The sequence below is a fragment of the Triturus cristatus genome, chromosome 1_2, assembly GCF_964204655.1.
Source record: "Triturus cristatus chromosome 1_2, aTriCri1.1, whole genome shotgun sequence".
Lineage (NCBI taxonomy): Eukaryota > Metazoa > Chordata > Amphibia > Caudata > Salamandridae > Triturus > Triturus cristatus.
The window spans coordinates 778,750,511-778,773,882 of NC_140580.1; positions in this window are offsets into that span (position 1 = coordinate 778,750,511).

The following is a 23,372-nucleotide window of genomic DNA, read 5'->3' on the forward strand; positions in this document are numbered from 1 at the left end:
TGTTCTCCATGCAGGTTGTATTGCAGCCTGCATGTAGAACAGGGAAGTGCGCATTACTGTTTTGGGCGGCCCGAGAGGGTCGACCAAACAGTGATTGAGCACAGGAGTTTTCTACCACTCCTCCCCTGCAACTCCGCCCTGCCCCCTCACACACTGCCATAGCAGGAGGAAAAAATACAATTATAATAACATTCCATTATTATCATGTTAATTTTTTCGTTTCTTTGCTGCTTCTGATAGTGGGGCGACGCTCCTCTGCCTTGGCGGAGGAGCCACCACTGACCACTTCCTGATATTTTGGAAGGCAGATTTTTGTTTCTGTTTAGCACTTGGCTTCCTCAGCCCCCACTCTCTGGGTATGCGTTTCCTGTGCAGCTGACACCATGGTCCATACACTTAAACTGAATGCATTCCATGGAAGCTGATGCTTTCTGAGTCTGCCCTTCGCTCTGGGAGCTGGGGGCTGGAATGGTTAGATCAGTTCATAACTAGTCCCGTGAAGGTGAGATTATGAGAAAGTAAACATAGGAAATTTCTTAGAATGGAAATGGATGGGATAGCAATGCTCGCCATGAATTATACTGAAGCTCCCTCTTGTGGCCAGAGCATGCCGAGTCCGGGAAGGTGGCCCACATGGTTACAACTTGGTTTTACAGATAACAAGTCTGAGAGTGTCATTTTCGCTAGCAACGCTGATAGCCAGCATATAATGCTACTAATATTCAAAGCATGCACTGCTGCTCACTTCTGTCTGCAAGAAGACACTCCTAAAATACATTGTCAGGGAAGAACGTGAAACAGCTGAGGGCTTTGGGCTGCACAGGAGCTAAGTGCACTGGCATACCTGTAAGGAAATGGGGGGTGGGGAGAAGACAGATGCTAATAGAAACAGCGTGAGAGAGAGAAAGGTAAGAAAGAAAAAAGTAAAATAGGGAAGAAAAGTATGATGAGTAGGTTAAAAGGGGTAACAACCATTGGAAAAGGCAAGAGGGCCCAGCTCTAAAAGGATGGGCGATTGGCTTTGCCAATGCTTTTTTGACTAGCAGCTGCATTCCCATGTACACATCTTGATGCATGCGCTGACGTGTGTTAATCTTACAATGGGCTTTCTGTTAAGGAAAACCCATTCCAAGATAGCCACGATGCACGTGAATGTGTGCCGAAGGTCCACACTGTGTTGTGATCATTGTGCATTTGCTGTGGCATACGACAGCCATTTTTAATTTACAGTTCTACCAAGTGTGGAAGGCCATGTTAGAATGGAAAATTATAGCAGTGTGCACCAGCGAAAAATAGGAAACGAGCAGCATGTTGCAGCAGTCAGACCCTACTAAAAAAATACAAATAAAGCATGCTGGTAATGTTTGTTTGTTCATGCATTGTACTATTTCATGAAAACTCAATAAAAAAATAGAAATTAAAAAAAATACAAATAAAGCAGAAAAATGATGAGTGGGACGAGGAGCAAAAACACACAAAAAAATAAAGTGCATTGGGGAAAGGGAAAGTAAACACTTTCACTCGCATGGAGTTGATGGAGCGTGGATATTATCTGACGTCTATCTTTATCACTTCTCACTTGTAAATGCTCTTTATGACAAATGCTTCTTGATGAAGACAAGTGAACCTGCTAAAGTCAAAAACAAGAGAATACATTCTGCATCGTAAAAGCATGATGAGTGTTCTAAAATGATGATTCGAAAATGTGAACAAAAAGAGATACAATGAGAACTACACTTGAATGTATTTATGTGTTGTGAGAAAATAAAATATTGTTGAAAGAGAGTTTTGTGATAATAACATCCAAATGTGCATCGCACATGAAACATATACACGCATAATGAAGTTTTTGAAATGCAAAATTGCTTTAATGAGAGAGATTAGACATAGTGCAATAACACATATTTGAGAGTGACACGTTAATGGTTTGCTTTGAAAATGATAACGTACAAATAATGCTCAAGAAGAAATGTTTAGTACTGCCTAATATTGATATGTAGTACTGGAAAGAAACTATAACTGCCATAATTGATAGAATTGAAATGTATGTAGGAATGTGAGATTTATAATAAAATTAAACTGTAGTGATTCAGCTAATTTTCATGTAGGCCTCAAATGCTTCCCTTTTCCCTGCGTTAATGTAAAACCATGTGAGATAGTCACCTAAGACCTATGAGAACTTTCTGTGAAGTTTCTTTTCTGTATTAGCTAATAATGGACTCAATTCTTAAGAAGCATATTCAATAGAATTGTAACTGTATTGTTGCAAACACAGGGGAAAAGCGACTGGGAACAGACGGACTGTGAGCAAAGTAAAGTAACACCCACTTCCGTGGAAGTGACAAAATGGGAATACAATTGAATTTAATGAAATTTGCAAAAAAGATTACTTAATTCTTCCGGATTTGTGTGATTCACTGATCACCCCACAACAGCCCACTATGAGTGACCAATGACAATCCCATGGACCGATGGAATTGATACATTAAGGGGACTAAACCTGGAACAATTTGAGGTATAATTGCCCCATCGGAGGAGGAGTCGGTGGTTGGCTGTCATTTTCCTTTCCCGCCTGGCATGCTGTCAGACAGACTTTGTTCCCTATTGTCTTTTCTATGCGCCTTTCCATCCATACTGGATGGAATAGACCTTAATGAACTGAACTATATCTAACTGCGACCTTGAATCCTGTACTTTGCTGGCTAGTAAAATTGCGCAGGAAAACACTCTTTTGGCTGAAAGGTTATCTAACTCCGTCTGTGGCACGTGGTGCTGCAGTTCAGGCTTGATCAGATCTAATTGAGGATGAACTTTTAGCGATCAGCTTTGCTTTGGTTTGTATGATGAATAACTGAATCTCAAATGTATCCTGTTTCTCTCTACAGCACATATCCAACTGTCTAATAATGATCAGTTTTGTGTTGTGAGGCTACTTGTAATAATAATTAGTCATTAATCTGGTTTGAAATGCACTCTCTTGTCTTGTCTATGCAATACGAAGCTTTGGATAAATGTTTTCCATGAATTATCTTTACAGAGTCTGTCTCATTCTTGTAGTCAATTCAATTCAAAAGTATCTTTATTCGGATATTAAAACATCCAGAAAAGAACAAAATATTTACACATTTCAGATACAATAATTTGAGCAATTCATCTTAAAACATTAAAAAACAACATGTCTGATGGACCATTCCAAGATATTAGTAGCAAAATTGGGCCCAAGATTTATGCTAAATTACAAATTCATAGTTTTTTTTTTTTATAAAGTGCAGTTAAATAACATCTGTACAGGTAGGGAATACCAACTTTTTGAAAATAATTAAAATGCAAGATCGTAGTTTACATAAAATCATTCTTGTAGTCATATTATGTGTCTCAAGGCATTTGTATGTGTGGCTGAGAAAGGTTTTAAATTAGGTTTGAGGTAACAATTATTTATTCCAGGTCTACATGGAAAAATTGCTCATGTTTCCTAGTATTCTAGTTCCTGTCAGCTCAACAAAAAGATCCATTGGATGATCATGGTTTGTAAACATCTGAGAGATAATCAAGACTATTGAGAAACTGAGGGTTGGTGATGAAATGGGCCTAGTTGGTTAAGATTGTTATAAGGGTGAAGGGATATTTTGGTAAGCTTCTCGCTGCATCGGAGTACTGATAAAGAAAAGAAATGGGGGAGAGTGTGAGGAAACTAATGCACTTTCAAGGAGTGTTGATAGATAAAGAAAAAATTAAGAGTTTCCTCAAGGCAGCAAAGGAAGCATAAAACTAATCTAGCCACAAGTGTGAGACCAAAATGTTCCCCGGTGGGACAAACATAAGTATAGGGAGAAAAGCGACGGAATCAAGATCAGACACCAAAGCAATCCAATGAGGAGCAAGAGGATATCACATAGCCCTCTCTAAATATATGATATTTATTGGAAGCAATTGGTCTGCCAACAGACAGCTACAGCTGTCTGTAGACGAGTCCTCAAAACAGAAGGGGAGAGGGGAAATGACAGTTCAAAGTACATACAAAGGTGAAAAGAAAGAACAGAGAAGGATGTGATGAATTTATAAGGCCTAGGATCTGCTTATGTTTTATCAAGAGGCATTTAAATGGTGCAAACTAATAAAATATGTGCTTTATTGTCATGTTGTCTGAGGCTCATGATAACGGGCCAAAGAACAAAATTTCCTAAAAACAGCAGCTGAAATGTGGCTGCAGAGAGAAAAAACCTTGCAAGCCCCGCCATGAAGGAAGAAGATGTATAGTAGCACTAGCTTCTCTGTACCTTCTAGAGCTTGAACAAAACATTTGTTGAATGTCCTACGTAGCAAAACTAGAACAAACCGTGAGATGTACCTACTCATCCATAGAGAACTAAAGAAGGTGTATAAGATACTGGTTTTTGGAGCAGGGAAAGACACAGATTTGTTGTTAGAGGGATGCTGAAACCTGGAGTTTGAACTTCAGACCTGATGGCTTTAAAGAAATGCAAGAAGCCTTTATGTTACTTGGTATATACAAATAGACTAATACAACTATCAGCAGTGGCCCGGATGGATCGGAGGTAGGGGGGTGAGGGTAGGGGTCGGGGGGATTACGCAGGGGGAGTGGGTGTTAAAAAATAAAATAAAAAATGTACCTTTGTGCCGCTTCCCCGCCGCGTCCCTCCACAGTAGTCCTCCCTCACCCGCCTGAAGAGGAAACACGCCCCGGCTCCCAGTCAGCTAATCACAACGCTGCCTTAGCAGCACTGGACTTGATCTGAGCACCGTCTTTCGGCGCTCAGACGCTGACTGGGACCCAGGCCATGTTCTCCATGCAGGCTGTAATGCATCATGCATGTAGAACATGCGAAGTGCGCAAGAATTATTGGGCTGGCCAAGCAGTCTTATTTGTTTAGGAGGGTGCTACCACCCCTCTCCTGCCCCCACTCCCTCGCGCAAAGTTGGGGAAGCAGGAGAAAATAAAATGATAATAACTTGAGTTATTATCATTTTATTTTCCCTTTATTTCACTGCTAAAAAGCCGTGGAGCGACGCTCCTCCACCTTAGCAGTGGAGTCGCCACTGACAACTATACTGTTTGACAGAAAGTTACAGCTTAGGGAATTGGCTTAACCATATCTGCAGAGACGCTGTTTCTGACTTAGTAGTTTGCATATGTAAGTGTGTTGCATACTAGTTATGGAGTTAATGCAGGAAAAATGTCCTGAGCTATTTTCAAGCTATGGTGGTTGAATAAAGGATGAATAAAATAATGCTTTTTAAAGCAAAATTCATAAGTACCTTTGGCAATACCATTATCGTATCCCCAAAGTCGTTTTTCAGAAAATGTAAAGCCACATAAGGTGAACTAATGTTGGTGTGTTAAAACCCGAAAGTTTGAATAGACACCCTAAGCAGGTTGTTTATTAAATGAGGATGGCACGCTCATTGCCTTTATAAATGCTTTCAAACAGCTCAGCCTCAGTATGCTACACAATGAGTGCCAGAGGCATTTCTGGATCGGCATGATGGAATTAAAAAGTACCAATATTTCCAGCTTAATATGTACAATCTGATGTCAATCCCAGACCTTTGCAGTGCTAGGCTCAACACCACGACAGCATGAATGCTAGCAGAGCTGGAAAGGGGAAGCAAAAGCAAACATGCCAAGAAAGCTCACAGCAGCCCCATACCCTTAGTCTCCTCATGCTATCTCTTTCCAGCCATCCATTTTCTCTATCTCAAGTCCTTCATCCCCCTTTAATTGCTTTCTCTCTACCGTTTTCCTGCCTTTATTCTTGAAGCCTCCCCAGTGCCAGCTGCAGTTAACCCAGGGAGCTGGGGAAAGTGACAGAGGCACCAGGAGCGACCATGGGCTTTAAAAAATGGCCCCCAATGGCTCCAGCCCACCAGGAAATACCCGCTGGTAAAAAAAAAAAAGACCTGCCCAACCCTGAACGCTAGGGTGGCAAAAATATCCATTCAGCGCGCATACACATATCTGGCATTCTGTCCTGCATCTATAATCTATCAGCATTAGGTACTGAACACCAGAGATCAAGCGAGGAATAACACATGAGTGGATTCATTAATTGGCAATGAGCTGATTTCATTAACACACTTTGATGAGATGCTCAGTGGATCCATTAGAACAGCCATGTGGTATTCTAAGCCGGTTGAAAATATTACTGCCAAGAGGGACTGCTACACACATTGAATACCTAGTAACTCAATAGTACTAGGGTAAGAATAATAATAATAATACCAGCATTTGTAAAGCGCGTAGCTACCTCAGGCGAGGTGTCCTGGCGCTGGGGGCCGTCGGGAAGATTAAGCCAGCTATTGCCCAGAGTCACAAGGTGCTGAGCTAACCTGCCGCCAGAGATCGAACAGTGTGCCACTGTGTTCTGGAGCCAGCCACCCTGGCCGCTGCACCGCACCTCTTCTCTTTCATACTGTGGGTGTTGTTAGTGGATCACTTCCGTCTTATATTTATAATTACAGGGCAATTTTAGTGGTTCACCCATCAAAGCACAGGGAGGGAACTTGAACAGGAGCATTACCAATAAGCAGCAAGTCTTTGCCAGTTATCAACCTAGAACTGTCTCACTGAAGGCCAGGCTCAAAGACGATACCAAATGAGAAGCAAACTCATGGCTGCATCACAACTCAAAACAGAAATAATCATAAACTTAAATGTAATTTATTCTACCCCATAGCTGACTCTACACATTTGATACACGAATGTACCATTACTGGTGAGTGTTGAGATAAACTTATGCAAGGGATCTAAAAAGATTTTAGGAAGACATTTGACGCCAAAACCATTGCTTACATTGTTTGATCTCTTACAGAAGAACTTTCCCCCTCTGGAAATAGTTTGTGGCATTTGAGCCTCATCTTTTTCTTCAGAAAGACTCAGACATGCACAAGCTCCTTTTCCATTTAGATGGCCAAGCACTGGAACTTGACTGCAGCTAAAATAAGACCATAAATAATCTCCCTGTAATTTTAAATTGGGAGTGTTAAAAATCTATCTGGCAACCGATGCATACCTTCGATCAGGGACCAGGAGGGTGGGAGGGTTCGGGACTGATTTGGCATTATTAATCTATTTCCAAGTTACTATAAGAATGTGTATGGCTCACGTTCACCGGGAAGATAGAATTGGAAGTCCCTATAATACTGGATTTGCTGATGCCCAATCTAACCGTAGAAAATGGGATAGACCCAGTCACGGCCAGCTCAGGTAAGCGCAGTGGTGTGGGGGAGGGGAGGTGGAAGTAAACAGTCTATGGGATAGGTTTTATTTATTTATTTAATTTTACCTATTACATCATCTGTCGATTTACCCCATCCCACAACCCGCCCTGACCCCACCCCGCTTCCCTTACCTGCGCAGGCTGCCGCTGAATATACCAATATCAACAGATTACTGAAGAAGAACTGGGTGAGGCCCTGCAGGTGAAGCCCATGGGAAAGGTTTTGGGCCCCAGTGGGTTAACCCTAGAATTCATCAGGAAGAATGATTCCCACCTTTTACCTCCTATGCTAGCCTTGTTTGAAGAGGCCCTAAAAATTGTCAAGCTTCCCCATGATCTTTGCTTGACCACAGTGGTTTTGATACTTAACCCAACAAGCCAGTCTCAGAGTGTGCATCCTATAGGCTGATATGATTGATTAATATAGAGGTTAAAATGGTCACCAATTTCCTGGCCAACAGATTATGTAAAGTTAATTCCCTCATTAGCACACCAAGACCAGAATGGTTTTATACCAAGAAGGCGCACAAGACACTGTCTGAGATGTTGCAAGTACTACTGTTTTGGGCACAACAAATTACAGAGCCGACAGACTTGGTGATGTTGGATTTTGAGAAGGTCTTTGACTTACTCAATAAAATAATTTTGGCCTCAACTTCTGTGCATGTGTTAAATTACTTTACTGTTACCCATGGGCTAGAGTTCAAATAAATGCATGGGCGTCCACAGAAATCTTTCCGCAGCTGGCAAAATTGAATGTGTCCATCCTCCAACATGATGTGTGCCAGGCGGGGCACAGAAACACTGGGGCGCAGGAGGAGCCATAGGGCGCAGGAAGCAGGCCGCATATGCTCCCTTACACCATAGGTTTGTTGTGGCCTTTGGTAGATATCATGCCTTTTAGCAGTTGACAAAGACAAAAGCAGAGCTGCAGGCAGGGGTGGCTCCTGGCCAAATGTAAAAATGGGCAGGCATGCAAAGGGTTGAGAAACCTGATGCAAAAGCTTAATAGAAGGATCAAGCTGCCTTTGTCCGATCAGCCATTTCTAATCTGTTTTTATGTCACCACTATTGAATGCACCAAATTATTCATACACACATGATCAAGGCACTATAACTGAATTATGAAAAACAACATGTAGAATCTGCATTTGGTGTTAATGTGCACAAACAAATGACAATTAAAATATATGACAAATGTTATTTTGAAAATGTATTCTCTTAAATATATTCAAATAAATAAAATTAAATATATTAACAAATAAAATAACAACTGTTCTCATCTAAATTGGAATGTAAAACATGTAAACTTAACCTGCATAACTGTTGCAGGTTAGGAACTGCAAACATCTAAACTCTGAAATTCAACAATAACATGTTTCAATGTGTAGTTTTATACAGTTTTTTTCACTGGTTAGTGATCTCAGAAAAGGAACTGTAAATGTCTGTAGTCCTGTGCAATTTTATCAATTACGTTTTCAATCAGCTGTTGTTTGTTTTCATCAATTTTTGCTCGATGTATGCTCATCATGCACAAACCCGATAAGCGATCATCTGTCATTGTTGACCCCAACCAGGTTTTCACCCTACTCATTGTGCTGAAAGATCTTTCCACTGTACAAGTGGTCAGTGGTAATGTGAGAGCAATGAGAATATCTTGCTGGACTGATGAAAATCTGTGTGGCTGGCAAATCCAGAAATCCATTGGCAAACTGCTCATCCTCATTGACCAGATCTCAAACCATGTGACTGCTTCAGCTTTCAGGTTTTCAATGACGTAAATTTCTCTGATGTTTGCAATATGGCATTTGTATTGCTCAAGTGTCATTTATGCTATGTGGTTTGGGTAAAGTGAGACCAGACTCAAAGTTTTCTTGTTTTCATTGCCAAACTGGCTTTCTAATGATGCGATGATAAAGTCCGAGTATGGCACACAGGTAGACTGGCAATAGTATTCTTCCCCAGAAGATGAACGAAAATTAGTCCGAAATATTTGCAGGACACACTGTTTGGGAGCACAAAGTTCGATGTTCACTTTTTCTGTTGTTTGAACATTTGAAAAAATGTCCTTAAATTGCTCTTCTGATTTTTGTCTGTGATCAAGGAACACAGTCAGAAGGTCTTGCATGTGATAACACACCTTGAGGATATCAAGCTAAACAGCTTGGAAAGCCTGTTTTTACAGATGAATAATCTGAAATTATGGACAAGCAAAAGAGAAAGCTCACTGTGCTTGAGGAACATTGCAATTAATATGCATCCTGACATGTCTTCCCTGATGCTGTAGTAACCAGTAAGGTTAATTGCTTAAAAATCTCTTCAAAGTTTGAGCTAGAAATTCGAATGCACTTGTATTTTGATGTCCATTGTGTTTCACTCAGCAATGGAACATTGGGAACAAGAGATCTTCTTTTTGGACTCTCATGGAAAAACTTGATGATGGCTTCCCTGTGCCAATAGAATTATGTATATCAGGAACAGCTTTCAGGTCATTAACAACCAAATTAACTGTATGTGCAGCACAGTGAGCAAAAGCAGCTTTAGGATATTTTCTCTGGCTTAAACACCACCTTCCTTTCCTGTCATTGTAGAGCATCCATCATATCCTTGGCCATGGAGTTTTTACATTTTTATACCAATTTAGAACATATGTCCATAATCATATTTGCAATTGAGATAGCATCTACTTTTTAAGGTTGCAAATCCAAGGAATTCATCTCTGATGACAGCAACAGTGCTACTTATGTCTAAAAAACGTACTCCAAATGACATCAGTTCTTTTCTGCATATGTCAGTACTTTATTCTGCAATGACTGAAAATCTATTTGACATATTGACCAAGGGTACTAGATCTTCAAGTTTCTTGACATAATGTAATCAATTTGTGTTCAACTCGAAATCATGTATAACGTGCATTAACTAGTGCATTTTTTAGATGGTACTTTAAGAACACATCTCCTACTTCAATGTGAAATTAGCATAGACTTTTGCACGTTTCCGGTTGTTCTTTTTTTTCCCTCCCAAGACAATGTCATGAGTGCCACAAAATAAGATAGTGGACACATTTTCCTTTTAGTCCACACTAGGCAGAACCTAACCTACACTCTATAAATTTATAGAAGCATTACAAAAACGCAAAGCTACCAACAATTGCGAATGGTGCAATCTGTTAGCCAAATTGCACCTAAACTGGGTAAACAAACCAAGAGAATGTACAACATGCTGAAATTTAAATTCAAACTCTTCATAAACAACAAAGGAGTAGGTTACTGAGAAATAATAGCCAAAAGCATTTATAAAATAAATGTTTACCTACAAAATTCCCAAAAAACTGTTATTAAAACTAAACCAACATAACATATCATTTTTTATTTCAATAATAAACATAATATTTTATTACACCAGTTCAAACATTAAATAAAACTCAATGTTATTTAAGAAGGAAATAATAAAATAATATGTAAATTATTAACATGAAAAATGTAAACATCACCAACTAAAAATACCAAAGAACAAATTCAATCCATCACGTAAAATAAATGCAACACATAAACCACATACATAATATTTAATTAATACTTACACAAACAATGAAATATAACATTTCCAACCCCCAAAAAATTAAACAAATAGACTTTCTGTTCTTTAGCTGCAGATTTTCCTCTGAATCCATGTAGTCAAAAATAATAATCTATCAAAAATAGGAAAAATATTGTCCAAAATGCCCCCAGGAATGCAAAAATAAAATAAATCCAATAATCAATCAATCAATCAATCAATCAATACATTTATAGAGCGCGCTACTCACCCGTGAGGGTCTCAAGGCGCTGAGGGGGGAGGGGTGCCGCTATTGCTCGAATAGCCAGGTCTCGAGGTGTTTCCTGAAGGCGAGATGGTCCTGAGTCAGTCGTAGGTGTGCGGGCAGGGAGTTCCATGTTTTGGCTGCCAGGTAGGAGAATGATCTTCTTCCTGCGGTGGTTCTGCGAATCCGTGGGATGGTGGTGAGGGCGAGGCTGGCGGAGCGGAGCTGGCGGGTGGGAGTGTAGAACGAGAGGCGGCTGTTGAGGTATTCGGGGCCCATGTCGTGGAGTGCTTTGTGTGCGTTGGTGAGGAGTCTGAATGTGATCCTCTTGCTGACGGGGAGCCAGTGCAGGTTTCTCAGGTGGTCGGATATGTGGCTGTGGCGAGGGATGTCGAGGATGAGTCGTGTGGAGGCGTTCTGTATGCGCTGAAGTCGTTTCTGGAGTTTGGCTGTAGTTCCTGTGTATAGGGCGTTACCGTAGTCCAGTCGGCTGGTGACGAGGGCCTGGGTGACGGTCTTTCTGGTTTCGGTGGGGATCCATTAAAAGATTTTTCGGAGCATGCGCAGGATGTTGAAGCAAGAGGACGAGACGGCATTGACTTGCTTGGTCATCGTGAGGGAGGAGTCCAGGATGAATCCCAAGTTGCGTGCGTGGTCCGAGGGTGTCGGCGGGGAGCCCAGCGCTGTGGGCCACCAGGAGTCGTTCCAGGCGGATGGAGATTGCCTGAGGATGAGGACCTCCGTCTTGTCTGAGTTCAGCTTCAGGCGACTGAGCTTCATCCATTCTGCTACGTCTTTCATTCCTTCCTGGAGGTTGGTTTTGGCGGTGGCTGGGTCTTTGGTGAGGGAGAGTATCAGCTGGGTTTCGTCGGCGTAGGAGATGATGTTGATGTTGTGTTTGCGTGCGATGGCGGCGAGGGGGCTCATGTAGATATTGAAGAGGGTTGGGCTGAGTGAGGAGCCTTGGGGTACGCCGCAGATGATCTCGGTGGCTGCTGAGCATAGGGAGGGAGGCGGACTCTCCCTCGGATCAATCCAAAGTATCTAGAAATCATATAAAAAACCTGACAAAGTGGTTACAAAAATGAAATGCATCTGGAAACCTAATGAATAAATAAAATCAAAGTACTTTTTTTTCCTTATTATAAACCAAAAGTGATTTCTTCAAAAAAAGAATTAACTGCCAATACCCATAGGAAATGTTTGTTGACAAAAAACTGTAAAGAAGAAAACCCATCCACAAAACATATACATCACACTAAATCATCATAAAAGTAGCATAACACAATGTAATATAACATACAATAAATTCCTAAAACAGTATACAAAACTAAAACCTAGTGAAAAACACTATTATTATTAAAACTCAATATACGAAAACCCCACAAATAACACTGTGAGTTCGCCAGGCCCAACAGCGAGACCACAAACGTCACACCCTCCCAAGACCTCTGCAGCAATCTTGGCACCTTGTTGCTCCACAATATCAGGCAGATCTACGACATCTTCGACACCCAAGACCCCGCCACTACGCCCACCACCATTGCATGTAACCACACGGCACCCCAAGAGATCGTGCTCAACTGGACTCCACTCACCACAGACGACCCACTCAAGACCATGAAGAGCATCTACTCCGGAGCTCCATCTGATCCATGCCTGTACCACATCTTCCATAGAGCAGCCACCTCCATCACCACGCAGCTTTGCAGCACCATCAACTGCTCCATCAAAACCGCCACTTTCCCCGAAGACTGGAAACACGCAGGAATCAGCGAAACTGCAACCCTCATCCTACTGGACCTCTCGGCCGACTTCGACACCATCTCCCATCACACCCTAATCATGAGACTCCGTGATGACCGCATCTGCGACAAGGCACTGGACTGGATCCATTCCTTCCTGACTAGCCAAACACAGCGAGTCTGATTACCCCCGCTCCTCTCAGAACCTACAAAGATCAGCTGCTGAGTGCCTCAGGGCTCCTCCCTGACCCCCCCTTCTTCAACATCTACTTGGCTCCGCTCACAGCCATCGTCAGAGCCACAAACTTAACATTGTCTCCTACGCTGGTGACACCCAGATGATCACCTTCCTCACCAACTAACCTACAGCCACCAGAATCAACTTTCACAACAGAATGAAGGCAGTTGCCACCTGGATGCAAGACGGCTGCCTCAAGCTCAACTTGGACACCAAAGTACTCATTCTGGGACCCACCCCCTCAGCCTGGAATGACTCCTGGTTGCCCGCCACACTAGGAACCCCTCCCACCCATACGGACCATGCATGCAACCTCAGCATCATACCGGACTCCTCCCACTTGAAGAAACCGTCAAATCAAAGCAATATACTCATCCTGCTTCAAAAGACATTTAGATGGCTTCCCACAGAATCCAGAAAGACGGTCACCCATGCTCTCATCACCAGCAGACTTGACTATGGCAACACACTATATGCTGGCATCACCCAAAAACAGCTCAGGAAGCAACAGAACATTCAAACACCACAGCCAGACTGGTCCTCGACATCCTCCACCACAGCCACATGACATATCACCTCTGACAACTCCACTGGCTCCCTATCAACAAGAGAATCACCTTTAAGCTCCTCAATCACGCCTGCAAGGCCCTCCATGATGCAGGACCAGACTATCTGAAACACACACCCGCCAGACAACTCCGCTCCGCCCCCAGTTCAGGAAGGACTTCACGACCTGGCTCTTTGACTGAATCTCCACAACCAGATGGTTCGGCAGCCATCGACCCCAGCGCCTTAAGACCATCATGGGTCTGTAGCCATGCTTTACAACCCCCTGCTTGATTGATTGATTGATCAACTACTAACCTCTAGACCTCCCACCAACACCCCCTACACTCAAAACCCTTAAAAACACTTATCTGTTCCAACAAACAGCAGCACCCTACCCCAACCTGGTTGCAGGAAAAAAAGACTATAAGTGATATAAATAGACTACAAAATAAAAGGTAGTGGTAAAAAAAACATGGCTGCTAAATGAAACTAAAATAAGACTATCTCCACATAGAAATGAATGGGAAATAATTACAAGAGGTTGAAAAATGTATGATTTTTTTTTTAAATTATTAAGCATGTAAAACATTTCAACAAATGTTATCAAAATGTTACAAAATTGTAAAATCTAAATTATATTATCAAATATATACAATTATTTAATTTATATTTAAAAACTTATGTTAAAATGATGTTGTGAATGTGTATAGAAAACAATTTAAGAAATGTTAAACAATGGAAAAAAGTGGAAAATGTCAAACATACAATGCTATTTAAATATAATTTATATTTTTTATTTAATAATAATTAATTCAAAAAAATTTATTTAATGATATGTGTATATGTCTAGGTTGAAATATATATGATTGTTTAAAAATGTAAAAATAAATAAAAAGCATCTTGCCGGGCTTCAGGGGCAGCTGCGCCTACATCGCACCAACAAAGCGAAATGCTCACTACTGGCTCTTAAAAATAAATACTACACAGGAAGGGACAAAGTGGGCGCATGCCTGGTGCGACGCCTGCGGGCTCAAGCCTCACATGCTCACATCTCTAAACTTAAGTGGGCGGAAGGCTCCTGGGCCACATCGGAACTTGACAAGAGCCTAGCTCTCTCAAATTTTTATAAAGATCTTTACGCGGACGAACCCCATGCTCCAGAGAACATCACCTCCTTCCTTACACTTGCCGCTGGGAACCTCTCAGCTCCCACCATACATGTCTTTTGGACGAACCAATATTGCTGGATGAGTTGGCAAAAGCATTAAAACAGCTACCACTGGGGAAAACTCCCGGGCCCGATGGACTTTCTGTTGCCTTTTACCATACTTTCCTCCCCCAACTTCAAAGCCACCTCCTGCACCTTTTTGATAACTTTACTGACACCACAGGTCTCACCCCCACCATCTCAGAAGCAGAAGTAGTGCTCATCCCAAAGCTGGGGAAAAATCCCTCACACTGCACATCGTACCAGCCCATTGCCCTTTTGAACACTGATGTGAAGATCTTTACTAAGATCCTTGTGAACCATCTCGAGCCCTACCTACCCGGCACTATTGACCCGGATCAAGTCGGATTTATCCGCCACCGTGAAGGCGCAGACAATATACGCCGCATAGCCCATCTCATCGAAAAGATAAAGCACAGAAATATACCAGCCTGCGTGGTGTCACTGGATGGGGAGAAAGCGTTGGATCAAGTGGACTGGTCCTTCCTTTAGGAGGTCCTACATCGAGTATGCTTGAGCCCGACTATGATCTCCAGACTGATGACCCCCTACACTTGATCGTGCATGCGTATCCATGTCAATGGCTGCCTCACCGCCCCCTATTCCCATACACAGGGGCACCAGGCAAGGCAGCCCGCTCTCCCTGCTCCTGTTGACCTTGGTAGTGGAGCCTCTAGCAATTGTAGTGCGCCAATCGCCCATCATCTCGTGTATCCCTTTTGGAAGTTATGAGCATAAGATATCTTCATTCGTGGATGACCTTCTTCTCTCTCTTACCGCCCGTCCTCCTCTCTCCCAGCATTTGCCTCACTTCTCATTTCCTTCGAAGAGGCCTCAGGCTTTAAAATTAACTTAACCAAGTCCCACACCCTGAATCCTACCCTCTCGCTCCTGGAGATTCAGGGATTACAGAATCTGCTCCCTCTGCAATGGCCTGAGAGTTCGAAAAGATATCTAGGGCGTGACCTGACTCCCTCCCTATCTTCCTGGACCCTTGCTAACTGGTCGACTTATAGACGCGCCATACAGGAAGATATACGCAAATGGAGAAATCTCCCTCTCTCCTGGCTGGGGCGAATCAACACAATTAAGATGTCTCTCCTTCCAAAAGTGCTATACCTATTTCAAACCCTTCCCACCAATCCCACAAGTGGATATTCAAACCCTCCAAAAAGATCTAACCACCTTCATATGGGGCAAGGGTTACTCGCGCTTCTCCAATAAAGCTCTGATGCGACCCCATGACCGGGGAAGACTAGCATGTACGAATCTTCTTGAGTACTATTGGTCTTGTCATCTTCGCTATATCTCAGAATGGGTCGTCCGCGAAAGCGAAAAACACTGGTTCAACATGGACCGAGCTGTTTCATGTAGGGCTTTATGGGACTTAGCTTTGCTTACGCGAGCGGCCCGTCCCTGTAGTGCATATATAGCCACTCCCACAAAAACGGTCCTGGACATATGGGACAAACTTGCGATATTTCGGGGCCTGATCTTGTTCCCATCTCCCAACACCCCTATAGCACACAACCCCATCTTCCCGCCTGCATTGCAGCCTCATGCCTTCGTATCCTGGACAGAGAAACACTGTCGCACAATCCAAGGCTTATTTCATGGGGACACATTCATCACCTTTGCGCAATGTAAAAAATCATTTCACGTTGCAGACAGCTCAAGGATGCAGTACTACAAACTTTGCTACTGGCTGCTCTCCCCGCTTGCATGCAAGGAGCAACAAGGCTGCTTACCCCCTTCGAAATCTTTGTCCGGGCTTTTGAGGGTTTGCGGGCTTTAATCTCTTATACATACAAAGTGTTACAACACTCGTGTCAGCTCCAACCCCACACATATCAAAGACAATGGAATATAGATGCTGGCAAGGAAGTATCTCCAGAGAGCTGGGATAGGCTCTGGTGTGATATTCCCAAAATCTATCAAAGCATCCCCCAACGTGAGTCGGCCTACAAACTCATAACGCGGTGGTACATTACTCCAGCTCGCATCCAGAAGAAGGTATCAGGCTTCCCCCCGACATGTTGGAGATGTCAGGGCGGAATTGGTAACTTTAGCCATATCTGGTGGCCCTGTCCCAATTGACGCTTTTCTGGAAGGAAGTCCTCAGCCATATTAAGGACACTCCAAAGGTGATCCTGTTAGGCATTAGATTCTCGCAGTTAGTAACCATGACCCATTTGGACTGGAGCCTCATTGCACAGATGCTGGGAGCAGCAAGATAATCTGTAGCCCTTTACTGGAAAAAACCTATGCCTCCACCTATCGCGACATGGTTCCTTCGCCTATGGCATGTCCTGGTCCCGAAGCTACTCTCCGCCTGCCTCAATCAAACAGACACCAAATTCAACCACACTTGGCAGCCGCTTATTCAGCACCTATCTCAGATAGAGAACTCTCGCTTTGCTCACCTGCGCCTTCGAGCTCTGCAGCTCTTTAAGGACTCTCTCCTGCCTTTCTCAAGAGGTGCACACCAACAACCTCCCCCGCCACATGCTCCTGATGTGGCCTCTTTCCCCTCTTAATACGCTCTGACATTCCCCCCTACTGGCAATCTGAGCACATTACACCCTCCTCGCTCCCCTTGCCCGGTTTCCTCCTTCCACCCCATATACCTGGTTTGGTTAAGTGTTCTTTAGATTCGACTCTCATTAGCGACATCTCACTAATCTTTGCCCACATTCAACTTGCCACACTGCTCTATACAAGAACTCTTTGCCCAATACACCCCCCGGGTTTTTCTACCCAAGGCCCCCATAAATCTTGTTTCTCATCTGCTGTGGGCCTCTTCCAATGGGGTGCCTAATAAATCTTCCCTCCCACCCATACCCCCATCCTCCCCTGGTTTTTGCTGTAAAATGTACATCTTGCAAGTTCCCGCCAGTGTATTATGCTAATTGTGATAACTATTGTCCTTTGCCAAATCTACTTTCAATAAACAGACTTGAAAATAAAAATGTAAAAATATACATGAAATAAACTTTTAAAACATAAATAAAATGAAAAACTGTGTTACGTCTTTATTCTATAACAAATATGTAATTAAGAGTATTACTACTACTTTCAAATACAATTTAAACAAAGGATATCACACTAAAATTATAAATTAAATAATCACACTCCAACGTAAACCATTTGTAAGAAAGTGTTGGACACAAATGGGTTGACATTTACTGTTCCCGCTCCAATCTAACCCAATTGATGGAAGGTGTTAGACACTAAAGAGGTCCCATTTACTATTTCTACTCCAATATAAACCAATTTGGGGAAAGGTGTTGGACACTAAAAGGCTGAAATTTACAATTTCCACTACAATCTAAAACATTTTATACACGGTGCTACAAACAATCAATGCTCCAAAGTCACACACAAGTCTATAAAATAAAACAAAACTTAATTTAAAAATACAATAATCAATACTACAAACCTATATATTTACATTTAAACATTGACATACAAAAGCATATTTTTATCACTATCAATAATGAGTATATTTTTAAAATGTTTACTACCTTTTCTAAACTTTTAACAATAAAATGAAAAATAAAATCATAATCCAAAATTAACAATCATAAAATTAGATAAATATATAAAACCAGTTTTAAAAATAGTAAATATGTTTACAATGAATTTGAAAAGAAATGTAAAATATTTTAGTCATGAAAATAAATCTCACAAAATTTGTAAAATGTAAAACTTTTAGTTAAAAATATTCCAATGATTTAACTTCATTACATTTAACTTCTAGAAATCTTTACTTTTTAAAACCAATTTGTAATTTAAACATTTATTTTAATATTTAAAACAATTAATTATTTTGCAAACATATAATTGATGTATATTTTAATTCATCATAAATTATAAAAAAGTATTAATGTAACAAAATAAATTATGAAATGTTAAACTATTAATTTGCCTATCACTAAAATAATTACATTATGGTTACATTAAAAATAACCATTTATAAAAATCTCCCCACCCTTATCCCCTAAAAATGTGATATCCTGCTGCCCAAAAAAATTGAAATTTATTATTTTTATGTATTACTACAAATAAAAATGCAAATTTCAACAAATTCATAATTAATAAATTATATTTCTTAAAACACAAATATTTTTTTTATAAACAGAATCAAACACACTACAATAAATTACATAATAACTAATAATATTACATACAACAATATCTTCTAAATCAATATGTTTTACATCGATATTAAAAACAACACTTGAAATAATATTTTTACCTTTAATATTCTTGCCGACAATATTTTGGACATCCTGATATTCTTGACATCGATATTTTTGTATCATATTTTTTTTGATGTTTTTTCTAAACAAAATGGATTGCAGGAATTTGCACGTGCAATGCAGCACCGTCATCTTTAAGAATGAAAAGTGTCTCCAAAACCCACCTGTATTCAACTTCACACCAGCCATCGAAACCTGTACACCATTCAGACATTCAACCCTAGCCTCGCTGGTGAGAGTGAAGAAAACCCACTAGAGGGTTTAGGGAACTCAAAGGGACCTGTCTCTTCCATAGTGTTATGACAAAGACAATAAGTCAGAGGGTGAAAGCCATGCCTACTGTTAGGGACAAACCCAGGGCGATGGACTGAACAGCAAGGCTTCTTGGAAAACCCTAATTCCAAATTACACAATCCTGAGGAGAAACTGAGAGTTGGAACATGGCACCTAGGGCAGTGGTCAAGTGGAACAGGCACTGGCACAACTGGAGAGTCTGATGCCTGAGTGAAAGTGGAATGCTTTGAGAAGCAAGGGGTCATGAACAGATCAGTTGACTTGTATTGAAATGCCCTGTACAATTATAGGATTGCCTGTGCCAGGCAGGGAAAATTAGATCAATCTTCCAATACGTTAGGGGAACAATTCCTGCTTATCAGGTATATTCATTTAACATTTTCAAAAAGCAAACCGGTGCTTTGAGGGTTTGTGTTTGGCGAATTCAATAAAGCCTATCATCCTCCTGTGTCACCATAGCCTGCTGGATCAGATGGAAGATTTCGTTTTTGTCAAAAGTGCCTCCATCATTTTGGCAGAAGCACTTTCCATGAAACGTCCCTGGAGACCCAGCAGGGAACCCTTACTATAGCAGGCAAGTTGCAGTTAGGGCGGGTCAGGTGGTGTCTCCACCACCACACCCGCTTTGTTGATGCTTTTAATCATGCCTTCTCTTAAGCACCCAGTTTGTTATATTGTCTCCCAGAACCCCTCAGGCTCAACTGCAACAGTTATTGTTCACAAAAGACTTGATGATGACTTCTCTGTGTACACTATGATTTAACCACTTCACTTCCCTTTCCAAGATTATCTGATGTATCTTTGTTTGAGAGCTCTCAGTTAGCAATATGGCAAGTTCTGCGCTCTAGGAATTCTCCATATAATAAATCATAGATATTTTACATGTCTGTTAAAAACAGAGCAGGTGTAAATTCTGGCGTATGTCCATTTGGTACTACCAAACAATGGTCTTGTCTGCCGCTGCAGACATCCCGGCCCTTTTCATAAACTTTCTGAACAATGTACAGTAGGGTTTGTGCTGATGCTGCTTTCCTTTAATGCAAGTCCCACACTTAAAGTCCATGGTAATTAGAATCCCAAGGCTGTGCATTACTGTCTAGAGGCTAGAAAACATCACTCAGGCGACTTCCTCTTTTGGATCTCTACCTCATCATCACACAAGTGCATTGTGGGTGAAGGATGCTATTCTACTTACACAACTTTACTGTCTCTGGAATAGCATTGTAATAGAGGACCGGGTTGTCCAGCTCAGTTTTCTACATTATGTGATAAGAAAATACAAAATATGCAGCCAGAGCAAGAAAATTAATAAACAAATTATGCAATGCATAATGTGATTAAAGGGAAATAATTAGGCCTCGGCTAAAATTCCGTTCCGCTCGCGGAAATTGCGATAATTTGACATTTTCGCGTTCCGCGGAAAGCGCGAAAATGTCAAAATTTCCGCAATCCACATCTTACCGGTATTTTTTTTCTTGCTCGCGCTGTAAAAAATTACATTCTCGCGTGAGCGCGATCGCCTTACCTGAATCCCCGCGTTCGCCGACAAGTTTTCCCGATCCGGTCGCGTTCTCCACAAGATGTTGGATTGTTGGTAGCCAATTGCGCTGTCTCGCAACAGTTCACGCCCGCATTAACGTCATTTCTTCTCGTGATCATGCACTGCGAGAGTATGAGAAGATTGAGATTTCGAACACGTCATTCTTCACCGCGAGCGAGAGCGTGAGGACGCGGGCACGTCATATCGAACGCGAAAAGGAGCAAGAGACCCCGAACACGTCATATCCAACGCGACAGGGAGCGAGAGAACGCGATCAAGTCATTTTGGACACGCCATCGACATATGGCGGAAGTAATGTGAAGCTCGAGAACTCGAACATGTAAAATTTTCAATTTGGAGAAGAATATCAGCTCTAGCAGCATGAAACATTCTGCAAATGATGATTTGGATGAAAACAACTCCTCAGATTGACATTTGGCTGTCCTTTTTTGTGCAAGGAGTCCTTTTTTAAAAAGGTGGGGAGAGGGAGGAAGTGCCACAGAATCTCCAACTTCCTGTTCCTGTCCAGCAGGCTCCTCCCAGTGCTTTGTCCATCTCTTGCTCATTCTGCCTTTGGATTTTGAGCTGGAAAGATCACTCTTTTTGTCTGCTACATCATTGCAATTGGATTTGAGGATTTTTTAATTGGATATTTTACAAGTAATTGGTTGTTGTGTGTGTTTGATTGGGGGCATTGCAGTTGTAACTACAATTTATTTTTGGTAACTATCATTCCTTTTTTAAAAAAATGTTGGGGGTAGTAGTAGTCAGTAGTATGCCCGAGCTAGTCATAGCCTCATGGGTGTGTGCATGATGAAGCAACTGTTCCTTTGGTGTTTTTTGAATGTATTTCATTTTCAAGCATAATTTAGGGCCTGGATGGCATTGGATTGAGTTGGGAAATGGGATTTTTTTGGGTGGGCTTTCTGTTGTTGGGCCTGGCCTTGTGGCAGGTGGTCATTTAAAAACCTAGGCCTGCAAGCTTGTTTGGCCTTGTCTGCCAACAGGCCTGCTTTCATCCAGTAGGATCAGAGCAGGCAGCCACAGCTTTATTAATCAAGTGTTTTTGTGTGGTCTGTTGAATTAAGACATCATTTAGGGCATGGATGGCATTGGATTGAGTTGGGAAGTGTGTTTTTTTGGGGTGGGCTTTCTGATGTTGTTGGGCCTGGCCATGTGGCTGGTGGCCATTTTGAAGCCTAGGCCTGCAAGCTTGTTGTCTCTTGTCTGGCCTTGTTGTCTGCCAACAGGCCTGCTTTCATCCAGTAGGCTCAGAGCAGGTAGCCACAGCTGTATTAATCAAGTGTTTCTGTGTGGTCTGTTGAATTTAGACATCAATTAGGGCATGGATGGCATTGGATTGAGTTGGGAAGTGTGTTTTTTTGGGGTGGGCTTTCTGATGTTGTTGGGCCTGGCCATGTGGCTGGTGGCCATTTTGAAGCCTACGCCTGCAATCTTGTTGTCTCTTGTCTGGCCTTGTTGTCTGCCAACAGGCCTGCTTTCATCCAGTAGGCTCAGAGCAGGTAGCCACAGCTGTATTAATCAAGTGTTTCTGTGTGGTCTGTTGAATTTAGACATCATTTAGTGCGTGGATGGCATTGGATTGAGTTGGGAAGTGTGTTTTTTTGGGGTGGGCTGTCTGATGTTGTTGGACCTGGCCATGTGGCTGGTGGCCATTTTGAAGCCTAGGCCTGCAAGCTTGTCTGGCCTTCACTGCCAACAACAGGCCTTCTTTCATCCAGTAGGTTCAGAGCAGGTAGCCACAGCTGTATTAATCAAGTGTTTCTGTGTGGTCCTGGCCATGTGGCTGGTGGCCATTTTGAAGCCTAGGACTGCAAGCTTGTCTGCCTTGTCTGCCAACAACAGGCCTGCTTTCATCCAGTAGGCTCAGAGCAGGTAGCCACAGCTGTATTAATCAAGTGTTTATGTGTGGTCTGTTGAATTTAGACATCATTTAGTGCATGGCTACCATTGGATTGAGTTGGCAAGTGTGTTTTTTGGGGTGGGCTTTCTGATGTTGGTTGTCTTAAAGACATACTTTTGTTGTGTGTGTCTGGTGGGTGTTGGTGTGCAATGCATGCACCCTGCAGACCTTTTTGGGGCCTGTGAATTTACCATATTTGCATTAAAAAGGCAAAGCAGTGTGCTTTAGCATGCATCCTTTGCCTGGCTTTTATAGGCCTTTTGTCAGCTCCTGGTGTTTCCCAGTCCCCCTGCTTGTGACGCCATACCGCTGGAGGGTGGTGGCTGGGGCCCGGGGCACTGGAGGAGGCTTGAAGTGCTGCTGTAGTCTCCTCCTCCTCCTCTGCCAAGACCACCAGCCGCCGATATTCCTGCTGGATTGCCTCCAGCTTCGGGCGCCGTGCCTTGGCGGCCAACTCCTTCCAATTAACTTTGGAAGGAGTAGCTGTGTATCAAAAAGAAAAAAACAAGACAATTGTAAAATATACTCTTAGAAAAACAGTAAGACAAGTTA